Genomic DNA, 12,779 nt, shown 5'->3' on the forward strand with positions numbered 1-12,779 from the left:
GTATGCTCTTTCTTTCTCTTTTCTTTCATCAGATCTACTGTGTTATATTCTCCTACATTCAATTAACATTTCCACAAACTTCAGAATGTTTCCATTCAAATGATACCAAGAATATGCATATACTTGCCTCTGGGGCTGAGCTACAGGCAGTTAGATTAGGGTATGTCTTCAGGTGGAAATTGACAACAAAGGGATGCAGCCATAAGAGGTTAATAACATTTAGACTACGTTACCCAGCAGGTAACCATTGGTGTCACTCATGTCTAAGCCACTGAATGATTGTCCAATGAGAATCCAGAGAATGTTGATCAGACTGCAAAAGTATAATGTGAAGATGATCTATACCCCGGGAAAGTTCATGTTTGCCGCCGACACTCTTTCTCGAGCAGTCGACAAGGAGAGCTTCGACACACAGAAAAACACTGAGATTCAAGCCTAGGTCGCCTAATCGTAGCATCACTTCCTGTGTCTTCTGAGAGAATGGAGCAGATCAAAAGAGAGACCGCAGCTGACCAAACAATGACAGAGTTGAAAGAAACAACACTGATAGGATGGCCTGCACAGAAAAACAACTGTCCAAGGAGAATACAGGATTACTGGATGTGCAGAGCAGAGCTCACCGTTGTGGATGACATAGTGTGCAAAGGCAACAAGATTGTCATTCACATGACACTACGCAAAGAAATGCTACAGAAAATACACGAGGGGAAAATGCAAACGACGAGCACGAGAAGTAATGTACTGGCCAAGAATGAACCAGGAAATCAGCCATACCACTGCTTCATGTGAACTGTGTTTGACCTACAGGCCAAAGCAGCAAGCAGAGCCGCTAATGCCTCATCCAATACCCAACAGACCCTACTACAAAATTGTCAAAAGTCTGATGAAAAAGGCACACGATGGAAAGGAGGATTTCCTAAAGAATCTGATGATCTACCGCGGCTCACCGCTGCAGAACGGACTTTCACCTGCACAAATGTTGATGGGACGTCGCATCAGAACCAACCTACTCATCCATGAGGACTTGCTAACACCCAGAGGTGCTCACATAGTCAAACTCGCAAAGGAAAAACAGAAAGACAAACAAAAACAGCGACCCGACTAAAGTGCAAGACACTTACCTGAACTGAAACCTGGAGATCATGTACGACTCCGAGACATCACTACAGGAACCTGGATGCAGCAAGGTTGTGTGCAGAGAGAAGTTGCACCGCGATCCTATGAGATCCAAACGGAGCATGGATCACAACTGAGACGAAACAGAGTGGATCTAAGGCTTCAGCCATTCACTCAGGGGACTGAGGATCACCAGGAGGATACTGCTGAAGCCTCAAATGCCTTTAGAAATGGACAATTCAGTCAGAACACCCTGACTGACAACAAACGCTGTCCAACTGTTTCAGGAAGTACTTCAGCAGAACGACCAAAAAGGACTGTCAGAGCCCCTGAAATGCTTTGGAGAATTGCTAAAAAGAAAATATAAAAAAAGGGGCATCTGGACTGAAAGTTTTGTTATTGTGAAAAGAAATAGAGCCACAATAGAGTATTGTTGGACAGACTATATTTAGTTGAAAAAAATATTTTATTTTTAAGGAAAAAAAATTGGGGAAAGAAATGTGTGTCATTGAAAATGGCATGTTATGCAGGTTGAGAAAACAAATGTGATGTGACATGTATAGTTACATAGAAAAGTAGTTTTATTTTGTGTTGTTGTGTTGTTGTTGTTATGTGTTAATAACATTTAGACTACGTTACCCAGCAGGCTATGCGGATAGTTGAAGAAGGCCTTGCATGGCTAAACATGGAGTTTTCTAGCTGAAGTATATGTTCATTAAAAGTAGTTAAACTTGCGCCCCGGTTTGTCATTATATAAGGAACAAACATAACAGGGTGTTTGTCCCATTTGGCGAAATCCTCTGCTGTAGGCAATGTGCTGTGGGTGACAGCAGGCATAGGGCATTTGCGAAGAGCAGGCATTTAACCTCTGAATTGTGGAGACTAACACCAGGGGTTGAGGATTTTTCTATAATAGTGGCCAATTTGTTGATGTAAATATTGCTGAGTAGAGGGCTCAGATTGCAACCCTCATGTTATTTTCTCACACAACACACTCACACACAAACACAAACACAAACACACACTCACATAAACACACACACACACTCACTCACACAAACATACACACTCACACACACAAACTCACACAAACCCACACAAACACATCGACACAAACACACGCACACTCCTACACTCCAACACACACACACACACACTTATTGCGTCCTTCATCGCTCTGTTTTCCACTGTTTTCTGTTTTGAAAGGTATTGAAACATAAGCCTTACATAAGCCCATCCCTAGACAGCTAATAGCATTAATATTAATTTCCTCTCTCCCCCACAGCCCAGCATTCCTGCTTGGCTTCAGCCCTCTCCAGGCTATTCCCCCACAGCCCAATATTCCTGCTTGGCTTCAGCCCTCTCCAGGCTATTCCCCCACAGCCCAATATTCCTGCTTGGCTTCAGCCCTCTCCAGGCTATTCCCCCACAGCCCAGCATTCCTGCTTGGCTTCAGCCCTCTCCAGGCAATTCCCCCACAGCCCAGCATTCCTGCTTGGCTTCAGCCCTCTCCAGGCTATTCCCCCACAGCCCAGCATTCCTGCTTGGCTTCAGCCCTCTCCAGGCTATTCCCCCACAGCCCAGCATTCCTGCTTGGCTTCAGCCCTCTCCAGGCTATTCCCCCACAGCCCAATATTCCTGCTTGGCTTCAGCCCTCTCCAGGCTATTCCCCCACAGCCCAGCATTCCTGCTTGGCTTCAGCCCTCTCCAGGCTATTCCCCCACAGCCCAGCATTCCTGCTTGGCTTCAGCCCTCTCCAGGCGATTCCCCCACAGCCCAGCATTCCTGCTTGGCTTCAGCCCACTCCAGGCTATTCCCCCACAGCCCAGCATTCCTGCTTGGCTTCAGCCCTCTCCAGGCTATTCCCCCACAGCCCAGCATTCCTGCTTGACTTTTGCCCTCTCCAGGCTATTTCCCCATTAGAGAAAATGCAGTTGTCCTAAATGATGGTGCAGTGAAACACATCAATTGCTGGGATGATGACTTCACAGTGCAATTCAATTTTGTTAATAATTTTCACAGTGTAGCTGGCAAGCAATGCTCATACCGCTTTCCTTCAGACGAAAGACCAAAGCGCCTCCTAGTGGCCTCATGAGTTAAATGTTATTAATATTTTTTGTAATTTCATAATGAATCAAATCAAATCAAATGTTTCTATGTCAAATTATGTTGTTATATTTCAATATTCTGTGATGTATATAAAGTGTAATATTGGGATGCAAACTCAAAATTGAATTCATTTCAACTCTACATCTGAAATGCTACAGGTGTCTTCTTTTTTAGACTTTGGTTTCAAAGTTGATATGTTTAATACTACCACTCTGTGTGACCCTGATTTAGCCCACTGCAGTACAACGTTAACAAACAATGAGCAAACAAACAAAGAAAGCAAGCAAACAAGGTTTAGAAGATTAAGAAACAGACATTCTGTAGGGTTCATTGTTATAGTTCATCTTTTACTTCAAATCAATTCTAGGTGCATGACAAAATGTCACCACTCCCTGGTTTTATAATTTACTACCTAGCCCAACTAAATGCATCATAATGTTCTCTGATTGCATACTGACCCCCTTGACACATTCACTCAGCCCTGCCAACAGCTGTCAACACAACTGCCGGTTAAAGAACTGTACCAATATCCTCCCACACAGCCGTGACAAATCAATCTTCATTCACAACAACACCGTGTATAATCATGATTTAGCTTCAAATGATCAGCCCTCCATCACCAGCAAGGTGGAAGGATGAACTCCTGTGTTGTGTTGACAAAACCCCATGATGAGTTCAGTTACAGTGTCGGTTCTGGCTATGGTGGTATTTTCAAAGTCAGAGGGAGAGATGGAGAGTGAGACAGAACCCAGCATGGATCCTCTTTCTCATGTTAGAACTATGGGTCCTGAGGTGGAATTCATGTCCTATCCCAAGGGCTTTAAAACCTCTCCTCAGGGAACCCTGGCCGTTCCATCTCCTCAGGGACCCCTGGCCGTTCCATCTCCTCAGGGACCCCTGGCCGTTCCATCTCCTCAGGGACCCCTGGCCGTTCCATCTCCTCAGGGACCCCTGGCCGTTCCATCTCCTCAGGGAACCCTGGCCGTTCCATCTCCTCAGGGATCCCTGGCCGTTCCATCTCCTCAGGGACCCCTGGCCGTTCCATCTCCTCAGGGACCCCTGGCGGTTCCATCTCCTCAGGGACACCTGGCCATTCCATCTCCTCAGGGACCCCTGGCCGTTCCATCTCCTCAGGGACCCCTGGCCGTTCCATCTCCTCAGGGACCCCTGGCCGTTCCATCTCCTCAGGGACACCTGGCCATTCCATCTCCTCGGGGACACCTGGCCGTTCCATGTATTTGAACTCTTCCTGAGATAGCACACCTGATTCAGCTTCTCAACTAATCATCAAGCCTGTGATTGGTGAATCAGGTGAGCTAATTCAAAAGTCTGAAACATCTGAGGGTCCCCAGAGACAGTTCTGAAAACCATTGGACTATCCTACACTGTCTGCTGTATGTCACCAGTCTCCTTGGCCCTGATGGTGATCTCAGCGGACCATCCACCATCTTCCTGTTCAACCCCTCCTCAGGGTCAGGAAAAAAATGGACTTACTTTGACTGTGAAATGTGGCTGTCACAGGAGGCTGCTGAGGGGAGGATGGCTCATAACAATGGCTGGAATGGAGTAAATGGAATGGTGTGAAATGAATGGGAAACATACGTTTGATGGGTTCGGTACAATTCCATTGATTCCGTTCCAGCCATTACTATGAGCCCGGCCTCCCCAGTGACGGTGCCACAGGCCGGCCGCCTGTGGTGGTTGTCTTACCTAGCTATCTTAAAGTTAGCTTTCTTTCAACAAAATCTCTATTCACTTCCTCATCCTCATTGTGCAGTACGGGGGCTCTGAAAAAAAACATAAACACCCCGTCCTTTTAGAAACGGAGACGCTCTCAGTATATTGATGCAAACCTTAAGATGTTATACACATGAAATTGTGTGATTTAGAACTTAATCGGCAAAATTACAGTGGGTAATTTAAAGTAGAGTCATTTTAAAGTAGTCATTTTAAAGTAGTCATTTTAAAGTAGAGTCATTTTAAAGTAGAGTCATTTTAAAGTAGAGTCATACTGCAGCACAGCTTGCGAGATGCTGTGTAATGTTATGGCATGTTTGAGTGCATGATGTCATAGTATTTTACTGTGAGCCATTGTTGCTTTTAATGCTAGTTTTGACCACCAGAGGGCATCTTTGAGGGCATCTTTATGAAGCTTGTTGGTGCTTGCTTACTTTTCCAAATAATCCTAGAGGCCCATGCAGGTCAGACATTTTGATTGCTATACCCTATCCAAAATAGCATATTCTAAGGTTTTTAGTTAACATACTTTCAGACAGAAAACATTTTACAGATGGTCTCTCTTTCAAAATATGTTTTCCTAGAATAACCACAACTCCATGTCTACTAACGACAATAAACAAATAGCCATTGTATTCTGTTATAGTCCAACATATATTTATATTGTAAAAGGCTGGGGAATATAAGCATGTGATGTCTGCTAATGAACAAGTTATTTTCATACATGGTGTAGCCAAAGCTTCAGCTATTATAGCACATGGTGCTTTGAGGATGAAATGCTCAGAAAATACGTGTATTTTATGATATGTATCTTCATGTACTGCTAGAGTGTAAAATACAGATATTTAGGAAAAGTCAGGGACAGGTGGGTTCAAGGTTTTTATTGAAATTAAGTTATTGAAATGACATGGAGCTGTAAGTCTAAACTATTGTATTCACAAATGCATTTGAGGGTTTTTAACATTAGCTGTACTAGAGACTATATTGGATTTATAGTAATTTGTCTGTAAATTATTATTGTATTTGTTGTGCTGTTTGTACTGTTAGAAATGGAGCTTAATTCAATTGATTAATATTATGGTGTTTCTATTCCACGAAAAACTCAAATGCATTTTACAGTATCCTATTTAGGCCTCAGGATTTCCATTAGGAAAATATGGCGCTGTACAACGTGACCGGTCAGTAGTGGACCTAGGCTACTTAGCGACTGCAAGTAGGGAGCAAAATTATCATAACAGTTCCACAGCCTAATTGTAGTCTAACCAATATCCAAACGAGATCCAGTGAAAATAAAAATCCCATTGACTTACAAAGACCAGTCCCAATGCTTGTCTCAAATCCTGTTATAACAGTTGGATGACTTTGGATGTTTCAGTAAGCAACATTTGGATACCTTCAATTTCAGTAGCCTACTTTATTCCAATATTTTTGGTCATTCAGTGATATACAGTACAAGTCAACATTTTGGACACACCTACTCATTTGAGGGTTTGAACTATGAAATAACACATAGGGATTCATGTATTAACCCAAAAATTGTTAAACAAGTAAAATACATGTTTTACATTTGAGATTCTTCAAAGCAGTCACCCTTTGCCTTTATGACAGATTTGCACACTCTTGGCATTCTCTCATCCAGCTTCACCTGTAATGCTTTTCCAACAGTCTTGAAGGAGTTCCCACATATACTGAGTACATGTTGGCTGCTTTTCCTTCACTCTGCGGTCCAACTCATCCCAAACCATCTCATTTAGGTTGAAGTCGGGTGATTGTGGAGGCCAGTTCATCTGATGCAGAACTCCATCACTCTCCTGCTTGGTCAAATAGCCCTTACACAGCATGGAGGTGTGTTGGGTCATTGTCCTGTTGAAAAACAATGTAATGTCGCACTAAGGAAAAAAACAGACGGGATGGAGTATTGCTGCAGATCGCTGTGGTACCCATGCTGGTTAGTGTGCCTTGAATTCTAAATAAATCACAGACAGTAGCTGGCCTGATGTTATCTGCAGTTTTGAGCTGCACTGTCCCACTCAGTGGTGGATAACACCCACTCTTCCTTTATGTAATGGACTGCAAGGCACAAGTATCCTATTTTTTGAAAATGGTCAGTCCACATGTCAAGTGTAATTGCTCCATTGAATTTAACCAAGTTCTCTCTCAATTCCGGGACCATCTGCCAGCTGATTTTTTGTTGTTGTTGCCTGATGTAGGACTCTAGTGCAAGAGGAAAGAGACTCTGGGACTGAAACATTCACACCTCCATTAATTTACAAATGGATAGTCTAATAGCTGGGCTAGGTGTGAAAAATCCCCCAATTTGTGCCACAGTTTAGACTACCGATAGATCAACGTTATAACTCCCTCTTGGGATAATGTGGCACAATGACAGAATGACGCAATTTACCACCATCTGTTACCGTCTACCAACAACTTGCGGCATAAACTCGAAACGTTTAATTCATGAACCTGTATGTTCTATTTTATACGACTCAGGCTGTTTCCCTGTTCAGCTGTTCCCGTCTCAACACACTATCACAGCTCATTGTGAAATACAGTAGAAACAAACTATATATTTGAAAATATTGACAGGCACACGAAAGATAAATGTATTCATTATGCATTTCAAATCAAATCAATCAAATCAAATGTAATTTGTCACATGCGCCGAATGCAACAGGCGTAGACTTTACAGTAAAATTCTTACTTGTGAGCCCTTTTCCAACAATGCAGAGTTTAAAAGAAAGAAGAAATGGGCTAAATAAAGAAAGGGCAGTCAATGACACTGCCAGGTATAGAGGACCCGGATGGCAGGTAGCTCAACCCCAGTGATGTACTGGGCTGAACGCAACACCCTCTGTAGCGCCTTACAGTCTGCCAAGCATTTGCCATAGCAAGCGATGTTGTAGCCAGTCAAGGTACTCTCGATGGTGCAGCTGTATAATTTATCCTTTTGAGGATCTGAGGACCCAGTCCAAATTCTTTCAGCCTCCAAGAGGCATTGTCCTTCCCTCTTCACGACTGTGTTGGTGTGTTTGGACCATGATAGGTCCTTAGTGATGTGGACACATAGGAACTTGAAGCTCTCTCATTTCGTGTGTATTACATGGTTTTCTTATTTCAGAACCTAGATTACACAAATTCCAATTTGGCTAATGTTAGCTAGGTGAGCTAGGTGGCTAAAGTTAGCTAGGCTAAAGGTTAAGGTTAGGCTTAGGGGTTAAGGTTAGTGTTAGGTTCGGGGTTAGAGGTTAAGGTTATAGCTAAGGTTAGGTAAGGAACCTGGGACTAAAGACCTCCCTCTCAAACTGGATCCTGGACTTCCTGATGGGCCGGGCCCAGGTGGTGAGGGTAGGCAACAACACATCTGCCACGCTGATCCTCAACACTGGAGATCCCCAGGGGTGCGTGCTCAGTCCTCTCCATTACTCCCTGTGCACCCACGACTGCATGGCCAGGCACGACTCCAACACCATCATTCAATTTGCTGATGATACAACAGTGGTAGGCCTGATCACCAACAACGACGAGACAGCCTATAGGAAGGAGGTCAGAGACCTGGCCGGGTGGTGCCAGAATAACAACCTATCCCTCAACGTAACTAAGATCAAGGAGATGATTGTGGACCACAGGAAAAGGAGCACCGAGCACGTCCCCATTCTCATCGACGGGGCTGTAGTGGAGCAGGTTGAGAGCTTCAAATTCCTTGGTGTCCACATCAACAACAAACTAGAATGGTCCAAACACACCAAGACAGTCATGAAGAGGGCACGAACAAAGCCTATTCCCCCTCAGGATTCTAAAAAGATTTGTCATGGGTCCTGAGATCCTCAAAAGGTTCTACAGCTGCAACATCGAGAGCATCCTGACCGTTTGCATCACTGCCTGGTACGGCATTTGCTCGGCCTCCGACCGCAAGGCACTTCAGAGGGTAATGCATACGGCCCAGTACATCACTGGGGCAAAGCTGCCTGCCATCCAGGACCTCTACACCAGGCGGTGTCAGAGGAAGGCCCTGAAAATTGTCAAAGACCCCAGCCACACCAGTCAAAGACCGTTCTCTCTACTACCGCATGGCAAGCGGTACCAGAGTGCCAAGTATAGGACAAAAAGTATTCTCAACAGTCTTTACCCCCAAGCCATAAGACTCCTGAACAGGTCCTGAAAAGGTTACCCGGACTATTTGCATTGTGTGGCCCCCTCAACCCCTCTTTTACGCTACTGCTACTCTCTGTTTATCATATATGCATAGTCACTTTAAACTATACGTTCATGTACATACTACTTCAATTGGCCCGACCAACTAGTGCTCCCGCACATTAGCTAACCGTGCTATCTGCATTGTGTCCCACCACCCACCAATCCCTCTTTTTACGCTACTGCTACTCTCTGTTCATCATATATGCATAGTGACTTTAACATACCTACATGTACATACTACCTCAATAAGCCGGACTAACAGGTGTCTGTATATAGCTACATGTACATACTACCTCAATAAGCCGGACTAACAGGTGTCTGTATATAGCTACATGTACATACTACCTCAATCAGCCGGACTAACAGGTGTCTGTATATAGCTACATGTACATACTACCTCAATAAGCCGGACTAACAGGTGTCTGTATATAGCTACATGTACATACTACCTCAATAAGCCGGACTAACAGGTGTCTGTATATAGCTACATGTACATACTACCTCAATAAGCCGGACTAACAGGTGTCTGTATATAGCTACATGTACATACTACCTCAATAAGCCGGACTAACAGGTGTCTGTATATAGCTACATGTACATACTACCTCAATAAGCCGGACTAACAGGTGTCTGTATATAGCTACATGTACATACTACCTCAATAAGCCGGACTAACAGGTGTCTGTATATAGCTACATGTACATACTACCTCAATAAGCCGGACTAACAGGTGTCTGTATATAGCTACATGTACATACTACCTCAATAGGCCGGACTAACAGGTGTCTGTATATAGCTACATGTACATACTACCTCAATAAGCCGGACTAACAGGTGTCTGTATATAGCTACATGTACATACTACCTCAATCAGCCGGACTAACAGGTGTCTGTATATAGCTACATGTACATACTACCTCAATCAGCCGGACTAACAGGTGTCTGTATATAGCTACATGTACATACTACCTCAATAAGCCGGACTAACAGGTGTCTGTATATAGCTACATGTACATACTACCTCAATAAGCCGGACTAACAGGTGTCTGTATATAGCTACATGTACATACTACCTCAATAGGCCTGACTAACAGGTGTCTGTATATAGCTACATGTACATACTACCTCAATAAGCCGGACTAACAGGTGTCTGTATATACCTACATGTACATACTACCTCAATAGGCCTGACTAACAGGTGTCTGTATATAGCTACATGTACATACTACCTCAATAAGCCGGACTAACAGGTGTCTGTATATAGCTACATGTACATACTACCTCAATAAGCCGGACTAACAGGTGTCTGTATATAGCTACATGTACATACTACCTCAATAAGCCGGACTAACAGGTGTCTGTATGTAGCTACATGTACATACTACCTCAATAAGCCGGACTAACAGGTGTCTGTATATAGCTACATGTACATACTACCTCAATAAGCCGGACTAACAGGTGTCTGTATATAGCTACATGTACATACTACCTCAATAGGCCTGACTAACAGGTGTCTGTATATAGCTACATGTACATACTACCTCAATAAGCCGGACTAACAGGTGTCTGTATATAGCTACATGTACATACTACCTCAATAAGCCGGACTAACAGGTGTCTGTATATAGCTACATGTACATACTACCTCAATAAGCCGGACTAACAGGTGTCTGTATGTAGTCTCGCTACTCTTTTTTTCAAGTGTCTTTTTAAGGTTGTTTTATTTACTTACCTACACACACATGCTTTTTTTTCTCCGCACTATTGGTTAGAGCCTGTAAGGTCACCTGTAAGGTTCACCTGTTGTATTTGGTGCACGTGACAAATAAACTAGCATACTAAGTAAGTTGATAAAGGGTTTTAAGGTTAGGATTATAGCTAGCAAAGTAGTTCAAACATAATAAGTTGTTGCTAAGTTGTTCAAATGCAAGAGTTGTCTATGACGTGATTCGAACAACACAATGTTTGGGCTGCTTAGACGGTTACTTCATGTGACCACCCCGACCAACCTCACCCCTATTGTTTGTCTTCAGTAACCTACTGTCTTTATCTGTGATTAAAATGCACTGTCTGCATAATTGTGTACTGCACATGACAAAAGCCTTCTCAGACAAGTTTTTTTCCAGACAAAGGCCATCTTTCTCCTCTCTGTAAAAATCAATACACTGGCCTGTGTGTTTGTTTGTGTGTGTGTGTGTGTGTGTGTGTCCTGTATGTGAGTACACTGGCTTAGGGTTGTCTATGATTCATTCTGTGAAAATCCCGGAGTTTATCAAGTGTTTTCCAAATCACATTGCTTTCATTAACCATCCATAAAATGGGAACAATCTCAGAACAAGTTTTCTTAAGGGATTGTTGTTGATGTGCAGCAACAGAGGAAAATGTCTGGCAAAGAACTTGTGCAACACACACACACACACACACACACATACACACACACACACACACACCTACCACTGAATGGAGTAGTTTATTCCGAGCCGCTGCCTGCCGGGTCCAAGTGTTTTAGTAGTCATAGTCAGCAGGGGAAAGAACCAGGTGGACAAATTCTGTTTTGTGAAACCTTTACCTCTCCAAGGATAGAGAGAAAGTAGTCCATGCTATGCCCAGGAGGACATGGTCTAGGCTGGGCTGTGCATTTCTGGAAGTCCCCTTAGGGAGATGACCCATTTCTGTGAAAATGGAGGTCGAAGGAGACATTCCGTAAAGATGACGGGCATGGAGTAATTAATCATCATCTCTGCTGGTTGTCTGGAGCGGTTTGCTGTGATTTACAGGAAAATAGGAACACCTTGATTCTCTGGCCTGTTAATATGAATCTCAACAGGTGTTTAATTTGGTAATGCGTTCCACATTGACACATTATTTGACCGTTTTTCTTTTGGCTTCTAATCAAAAATCACTATGGTTTTCAGGCACACACACACACAAACACGCACGCACACACAAACACTCTCTCCTTCTGGCCCTCCTGCTATCTCCCTTCTGCTCTCTCTCCTTCTCTCCCTTCTGCTTTCTCTCTTTCTCCTCTCTTCTTCTCTCCCTCCTGCTTTCTTTCTCCTCTCTCCTCTCCCCTCCAACTTTTCTCTCTCGCCTCTCTCCTTCTCTCTCTCCAACTCTCTCCTTCTCTCCCTCCTGCTTTCTCTCCTTATCTCCCTCCAGCTCTCTCTCTCTCCTCTCCCTTCTGCTCTCTCCTCTCCCTCCTCCTCTCTCGCTCTCCTCTCCCTCTCTACTTCTCACCCTCCTGCTTTCTTTCTCCTCTCTCCTCCCTCCAACTTTTCTCTCTCGCCTCTCTCCTTCTCTCTCTCCAACTCTCTCCTTCTCTCCCTCCTGCTTTCTCTCCTTATCTCCCTCCAGCTCTCTCTCTCCTCTCCCTTCTGCTCTCTCCTCTCCCTCCTCCTCTCCCTCTCTACTTCTCACCCTCCTGCTCTCTCTTACCTTCTCTCCCTCCTGCTCTCTCTCCTTTTCACCCTCCAGCTCTCTCTCTCCTCTCCCTGACCCCATAACTCCTGATCCCACAGGAAATGCTTCAGTCAAGCAGCTATGACTTCTCAGAAGCAATATCTCTCTCTCCATCTATCTCTCTCTTTCCCTCTATTCATCTCACTATCTCTTTCACT

General features: G+C 44.0%; 1 long non-coding RNA gene across 1 annotated transcript; it reads right to left on the bottom strand.

The window, feature by feature from the left end:
- Window positions 1–5,828: 5,828 nt before the first annotated feature.
- On the bottom strand, window positions 5,829–11,822 carry LOC149971322 (uncharacterized). The gene is made up of 2 exons (XR_016492708.1): window positions 11,614–11,822; window positions 5,829–6,825 (listed from the first exon to the last, which is right to left on the bottom strand). It is a non-coding gene; the product is annotated as an uncharacterized LOC149971322 (long non-coding RNA).
- Window positions 11,823–12,779: the final 957 nt, after the last annotated feature.

The sequence above is a fragment of the Oncorhynchus mykiss genome, chromosome 27, assembly GCF_057628025.1.
Source record: "Oncorhynchus mykiss isolate SJ-2025 chromosome 27, ASM5762802v1, whole genome shotgun sequence".
Lineage (NCBI taxonomy): Eukaryota > Metazoa > Chordata > Actinopteri > Salmoniformes > Salmonidae > Oncorhynchus > Oncorhynchus mykiss.